The 7,269-nt window shown below is 36.5% G+C and overlaps 1 protein-coding gene across 1 annotated transcript in view; it reads right to left on the bottom strand.

The window, feature by feature from the left end:
- Positions 1-7,269, bottom strand: part of NUMB (NUMB endocytic adaptor protein) — a 159,466-nt gene that overhangs the window by 151,238 nt on the left and 959 nt on the right. The window lies entirely within an intron of this gene.

Here is a 7,269-nt window from a genome sequence, read left to right as displayed (position 1 = left end):
TCCTCCCCGCAACCCTTCTGTCAGGGGATGTCCAGTTGCCTACAGATGGGTCTTGGGTCCCCAATCTGCACTCCCCCTCATTCACAATGATTTTTTGTTCTAGACTACCTTTACTTAAGGCAGGTAAAAGTATGGATCTGTTCCAGTCAGTCGGCCAGGCAACTAGCCGTCTTCCAAATTTCTTGCCATTGATGAGTGAACACTTCCAGCATTATATATCTGCTTGTTATAATGTCTCAATTGGTACTGCATCAATTTCTGGAGCCTTGTTTTTTGCTAATATCTTCAACACCGTTTGGATTTCTTCAGTACTCTTGGTTCCTAATCAGATGCTACCTCCTGGAAAGGTTGAATGTTGACCAACTCTTTTTAATACAGTGACTCTGTATTCCTTTCATCATCTGATGTTTCCTGTGTCCTTCACTATTTTATTCATAGAATTCTTCAATATTGCAACTTGAGGTTTTAAGTTTTTCTTCAGTTATTTCAGCCAGGGAAATGCTGAGCATTTTCTTCCCTCTTAGTGTTCTAACTTCAGATCTTGGCACATTTAATTTCAATACTTTGTCTTCTTGAGACTTGCTTGAAATCTATTGAACTCTTTTACTTCACTTCTTCATTTGGCTTTAGCTAATCTACATTCAAGGGCAAGTTTCAGAGTCTCTTCCAACACTCATTTTATAATGAGTGACTTTTTTCTTTCTTCATAGATGGTGCCCTTAATTTCACTCATTCTAAAATGAATATTTGGTCTTTCACATTAGCATTCAATGTGTAAAGCCTAATCTTGAGATGGTCTTAATTCAGAGAAGTTATACTCGAGGTTGTACTTTGGCTCTCAGGGAGTTGTTCTCATTTTCTTCAGCTTCAACTTGAATTAGCATGTAAGTAATTGATGGTCTGTATAACAGTTAGCCCCTGGCTTTGTACTGACTGGTGGTACTGAACTTCTCTCACCATTTCTGCTCACAGACGTAATAATTTTGATTCTTGTGAATTCCATCTGGCAAAGTCCATGTGCACAGTTGCCATTTACTGATGAAAAAGCTATTTGCAATTAAGTTGTTTGGCTTGCAAAATCCTATCATGTGACCACCAAAGCCATATTTTCCTAGTAATACTTCATTTCCAACTTTCACATTCTTTTTTTGTTGTTGCTGTTCTTTTGGATTTTTTTGTTTGTTTTTAAATCATTTTAATGGGCCAACTTTCACACTTTAATCATAATAACTAGCAATGCATCTTGATTGCATTTGATCAATTTAAGACTGTAGAAGTTGATAAATATCTTTGATTCTTCATCTGTGGCAGCAAAGAGAGGTTGGTGCATAAATTCCAATAGTTTATTAACTGGTCTTCTGGGTAAACATATCAATATTTTGACATCACTGTACTCAGAAGAGATCTTGAAAATCTTGAACTTCTTTTACCTTTAGTTTTCTCATCTGCAAAATAAGTTACTTTGAGGATAGAACACAACTTAATAACTCTCTTACAGTCCATATGAAAACAATGGATTGTTAAACACTTACATAGATTACCTAACATACAATCCTCAGAGTAATTCATTTTACAGATGAGAAACTAAAGGCAAAAGTGAATAACCTGCCTTGCCTATGGAGGTACAGATGGAGTTTATCTCAGTCAAAATTGGAGTCCACTTCACATAACTGAGTATCATAAACTCAGCCACCAATCAGAATCCCTCCATCAATCATTTAGTTAACATTTGTGTACAACAGAGAATACCCAGAAAAGTAGTTTACTCTTGAACAATGGGAGGGAAGAGGGGGTTGTTTAGGAGAACCAGTCCCTTCCACCTTCCCCTACTCCAAGCAGTCAAAATTCTACATTATAATTTGACTCCCTAAAAAGAGGAGCTCATATCAAGGGCTCAAACAGAAAGTAAATGTTTAGAAAATGATGATGGTAACATATGTTCAAATATGCTTGACATTATTGATATATGGAATGCTATAGGAGCTATAAGAGCCCCAATAAAATGACTTTTAAAAATTCTGACTCCCCCAAAACTCAGCTAATAGCCTTCTATTGATCTGAAGCTGTTTAACACATCTGTTAAATGTATTACATACTGGACTCTCATAAATAAACTGCATTTTCAATACAAGCTAAAATGGTCATTCACAAAAATACAAATTTTCATACCAGCCACTCTACAAGAGAAAGATAAGGCTTTCTCTCTTTTAATGAGTTACAGTCACAGAGGCAGTTTCACTTTGTCCTATATGTGGTTATGAGTCAGAATTGACCCTACGACAGGAGTGTTTTGTTTAATAGAGAATGTGAAGGAGCCCTGGTGGCGTAATCAGTTACACATTGGACTGCTAAAGGCACGGTCAGCAGTTTGAAAACCAGCTGATCCGCAGGAAATACATGAGGTTTTCTACAGCTGCAAAGATTACAATCTTGCCTTGGGGGCAGTTCTACTCAGTTCTGTAGGGGCACTAAGTCAAAAGCAACTCAATGGCATTGATGTTTTTTGTTGTTTTTTGTATAGAAAATGTCTGCCTTCAGCGATTACACTCTTTTAAGCCAATTTTCAAATGGGATCAAACTGACACCAGTTACTTGAAAGACTAGATAGGGACTTACAGGACAGTGAGTTAATAGAATAAGAAGAGCTTGGAAAAAGGAGGGAAAGAATATGTAATAAATGTCACTGAATTGTACATGTAGAAATTGTTGGAATTAGTATTCAGCTATGTATAGTCATAACACCAAATATAAAATAAGTAAATATTAAGTTTCTTAAATCATGTAAAGTAACACCAAAAGACTCAACTGAAATGTATTTGACTTATACATGTGTGGAGTTGACCAGGAAAAAGTATTACTAATTTTCACTTTTCCAAGGTCAAAGGTAACCAAGACAATCTTAAATAAAATTATAAATTTTGCTGATTTCTGAGTTCTTGACATGGCCTTTATTCAGGAATTAAGCAGTATTCTAGTTTTCAATCCTCCTAACTATGCTGGTAAAAATCATTTTCCTAATTAGTTATATATATCTTAATGTGAAGAAGTTACCACAATTAAGACTTTGACCCCCGCTTAAAACAACGTTAGCATCAACTTGATGGCAGTGGGTCTATAACACTGCTAAGATGCCAGCAAGTTAGCAAAGTGACGTGAATTTAGGTAGGGAGAGAAGGGAAGGTTACTGAAGGTTAATTATTAATATGCCAGGCTCCTTGGTTACTCCATTTAGGATAGCTGGCGGTCTCTTCCTATTGCTTAATCCCATTCTCCATTGGAAAGGACAAGTGGGAAGGCCTGGTTTAGTTGAGGTTGCTGGGGACCAATTCCCAGGAGCTGCAGAAGCAGACCAGTGTCAGCCTTCTAAAATCCAATGGTCCTGCGCAGGTTCTCATCCTTCAGGACTAGCATTTTCCGCTCTGTTCACTGTACACTGACATACTTTCTTGAGTGGAATTTAAAAGGAAAGAGTTATAGAAAGCTGTGGAAAGTGCACAAAACAAAGAATATGTCCACAGAAGAATGTTGCCAATTGGATCAACCGCCTTTACATATGTCACTCCAGGAAAACTGCCAAGAACTGCTCACTCCTTTAGACAGATTTCCTGCACACTCCAGACTCTGTCTTAAGCACATGCCTGTAGTACCCTCCCTCATTCTTCCTTATTTCAATCTTTCTTTTGCCCTAAGATTTTGAAGTGTGTATTTTATATTTTGTAAAATATATGTGGCAATATTGTACCTAGTATTTAATGGCACCCTATTCATTAGTCTATGTCTCCCATCTGAACAAATATCCTAAAGCCTAACACAGTATGTCTACCTCTGATAATAAAATTTCCAATATGCTAATTGCTAAAACCCATTTTGTTTGCAATTTATCATATAATAAAAAAAATTTAAGATTACACAAAATGTGTGCAGTAGGAGCACACTGTTTCTTTTCCCCCTTGATAAATTCATACATCAGAGTTCTAAAATCTGAATCCAAAATCTATTAAACATGTAACTTGGCAAATCCTAACTGAAATGTTGCTTTTCATTACTAGTCTGTTAAAGCATTTTTTAAAGGTGATAAATGTATCAAAGAATCTTTTCTGGTAAAGGGATTCTTATGGTAAATTAAAAATCAGACATAGGGATTCTATACTTTTCCAGAATTAGATTTTCTGGCACCCAAGTTCCTATTAGGATTTGGTGGATGGGACCAACCTGTGAGATCATGAAGTGTCATCGGGACCCGGTAACAGGCATCAGAAGGCCCTTAACAATCAAACTAAAACCTACTGTTGAGGAGGGTCAGAGCAGAGATCTAAAGCCCATCTGCAGACAATGAAACATCCCCCCACAGAGGGGTCACAGGGAAGGGATGAGTCAACCAGGGCGTAGTAAAGCACCAATGAAACACACACTATTCCTCTGGTTCTTTGAGGCTTCCTCACCTCCCACTATCATGACCCCAGTGCTGCTTCTCACTTTGGACTAGACCAGAGCATGTACACTGGTATAGATAAGAGATATGAGCTCACGACACACAGAATCCAGGAGCAGGAATGGGAGTAGTGATCCCAGAAGGGTAGGGAGAAAAGGATGGAGAGAGGAAGGGGGAAATGATCCTAATGATCAACACATAACCACACACACCCCTCCAAGGGGAAGAACAACAGAAACCATGGGGGAAGAGAGACAGTGGTTGGTGTGAGATATGAAAATAATAATTTATAATCTATTAACGGGTCATTAGGAGGAGAGCTGATACCAAGGCTCAATAGAAAGTAACTGTCTAGAAAAGAATGATGGCAACATATGTACAAATATGCCTGATACAATTGGTGTATGGATTATAATAAGAGTTGTAAGAACCCCCCAGTAAAATGATCTTTTAATTTTAAAAAAAAGGTAGATGGGAGCTGGAAAGCAGGAAGCAGAGAAAACAGATCAGTAGCTATTTAAAAAGACAAGTCTTCCCTGAAATAGAAAATAAACTTAATTAACTAGTGTTAATTGAACTTCCACTCTTTAAAATAATTTACTTCTTCACATTTGATATGTGAAATTGAGTCTCACTAAATTATATAGTAAAGAGCACAAGGTTTCTTTGGGATTTAAAAGCCACCATTTATTCAATTACAGATTAACAAATCTTACTGTAAAATGAGTTGGGCAATCAAAGCTATTCATAGATAAGTATGATTAAATTATGGATGATTAATAAGTCAACCGAATAAAGTCCATTTATTAAAAGCAAGTAATCATGTTGCTCAATGTTCACAATGAAGGAACTTTTTTTAATCTTCCCTATACTGAATTATGATTTAATATTACTGTCAATTGGTATAGAATTGAATGACCCATACACAAATGTGCCCACCAACTGTACACTGACATAAGAACAATAAATAATTCCAGTGGTAAGGATGCTCGATTTAAGTCATGCAAGGGATTCAAAAACTTTAATCTTTAAAAACTTTAACCATAAAAAAAAAAAAAAAAAACTTTAACCATACACACACCCAAATTAGCAAATTTGTTTTGTGAAAAGAATGATTCTAATTTTGAACTAAAATGTGCAATGATTATATATTTTCAGTCTTTCAGACAAAAATAAAAATTCTTAAGAAACATAAAAATTTGAACTAAAACTAAAAATGATCATTGGAGGAAAAAATAATCCAAAAATTTCACAATAAAGCCAGCCTAATAGCTTCTTCACAATTTTATAAAACATTAATTAAAGGGTTGCATAAATCCCTCAGATTAAAGATTTTAAAGAGAGCTGCAGGAATTTTTCCATTTTCAATATTGCTATCTGTTCTTCTAGCCACAAATATAAACCATTTAGCCTTCAGAAGAAAAGTCAAACCAAGAGCAATACAGTTAAGCTATATTATTCTTAACATAGTTTAAAGTATTGTTTACATATAGGCCCCTCACACAAGCTAAATGTCCAACATATACTACATCCAGTTCATTCTCAAGGGAAAAAACCATCCAAACAAAAGCTCCTATTTAATAAACCGTTTATTTGTCATAAAGCCTCGACTACCCCAGGTGCATTTTGCTATCAAGTGTTATTACAACTTCTTCTCTTCACAAAAACCTAAAAATCTAAAACACATAAGTAAAATTTTTGGTTTCCCCTTAAAATGTCTATTATCTGTTCTGTCTAAGTATAAGACCAAGAAAACGTTTTAAATACTTTTACTCTCTAAAAAGGAAATACTTCTGCTTTTGTCTTTTAAAAATTGTTTTAATTGGCTTCTGCCTATTTTCTATGCATAAAATGTTCTCAAATTAGTTCATTTCAGCGTTAGATGTTTACTGTAAATATGTCACTGTAGACAGGCTTTTTGCAGACAAAGCTTTATAGGACAGGGGTAAAAGAGAAAGGGTGAACAAGCGGGCACATGAAACAAAAACGCACTATATCTGAGAAACCCCATTCAATTTCTCTGCTTCAAAGTCCTTTAAGTCCTCCTGCCAAAGTTTCTCAGTATTCAAAAGTTCCAGAGTCAGGGAGGCACAACAGTGTTAAGATAAACCATATGCACACACTCGGAACCTGAAAAAATTTAACGAAATGTATTGACATCTAAGAAAGAATTATCACAAAATTGAGAAAAACAGACAATAATAAATCCAGTTCCTAGATAACCCTCCTGGAAAGTTGCTTTTGCAGCCACTACCTGGCTCACACCAGTTTAGAAACAATTTTGACGGCAGTAAATACATTTCACTTGCAACCCAGTATACACAGGTGTAAGACGTTCCACAAAGCAATATTTTCCTTAGGGCATGCAATACACTTCTTACCACATGTAATACACTATTCTGTTCTATTTCACTTTACTTTTGGTGCTGGTTGGAACTCATTAAATTCATCTGTAACATCAATACATCATGAAGAACACATCTTTTTGGCAATCTGTCTCCACCTGTCTCTTTAGCAGAGTGGGCTGGGGCTGTGTGATTCCTCTTTTCATGAAAGCAGAGCATCACCTGAGACAAATACAAACTCTCAGGCCTCGTGCTAGACCTACCGAATCAGAAGCAATGTTTTTAGAATCCAGGTAAAATTTGAGAACCACCACATTAAAGTGTGACTTCGGGAAGTTAAAGTTTCATCTATTTCCCAAAACCTCAGCGCCTGCTCACGGCCCCCGGCTCATCCTTCGCTGCGGCCGTTCTGCCAGTGACCACGGAAGGACTTGGGCGATCCCGCGTTTCATCTACGACTCTCTTCCTTCAAGGAAATTACTCGCCCCCCCC

Source organism: Echinops telfairi, unplaced genomic scaffold (genome assembly GCF_000313985.2).
Source record: "Echinops telfairi isolate 266 unplaced genomic scaffold, ASM31398v2 ScPeMD7_18;HRSCAF=68, whole genome shotgun sequence".
In the NCBI taxonomy this organism is placed as follows: Eukaryota; Metazoa; Chordata; class Mammalia; order Afrosoricida; family Tenrecidae; genus Echinops; species Echinops telfairi.
Note: the sequence above shows the minus strand (reverse complement) of the source record. Positions and strands in the feature narration are given on the sequence as shown.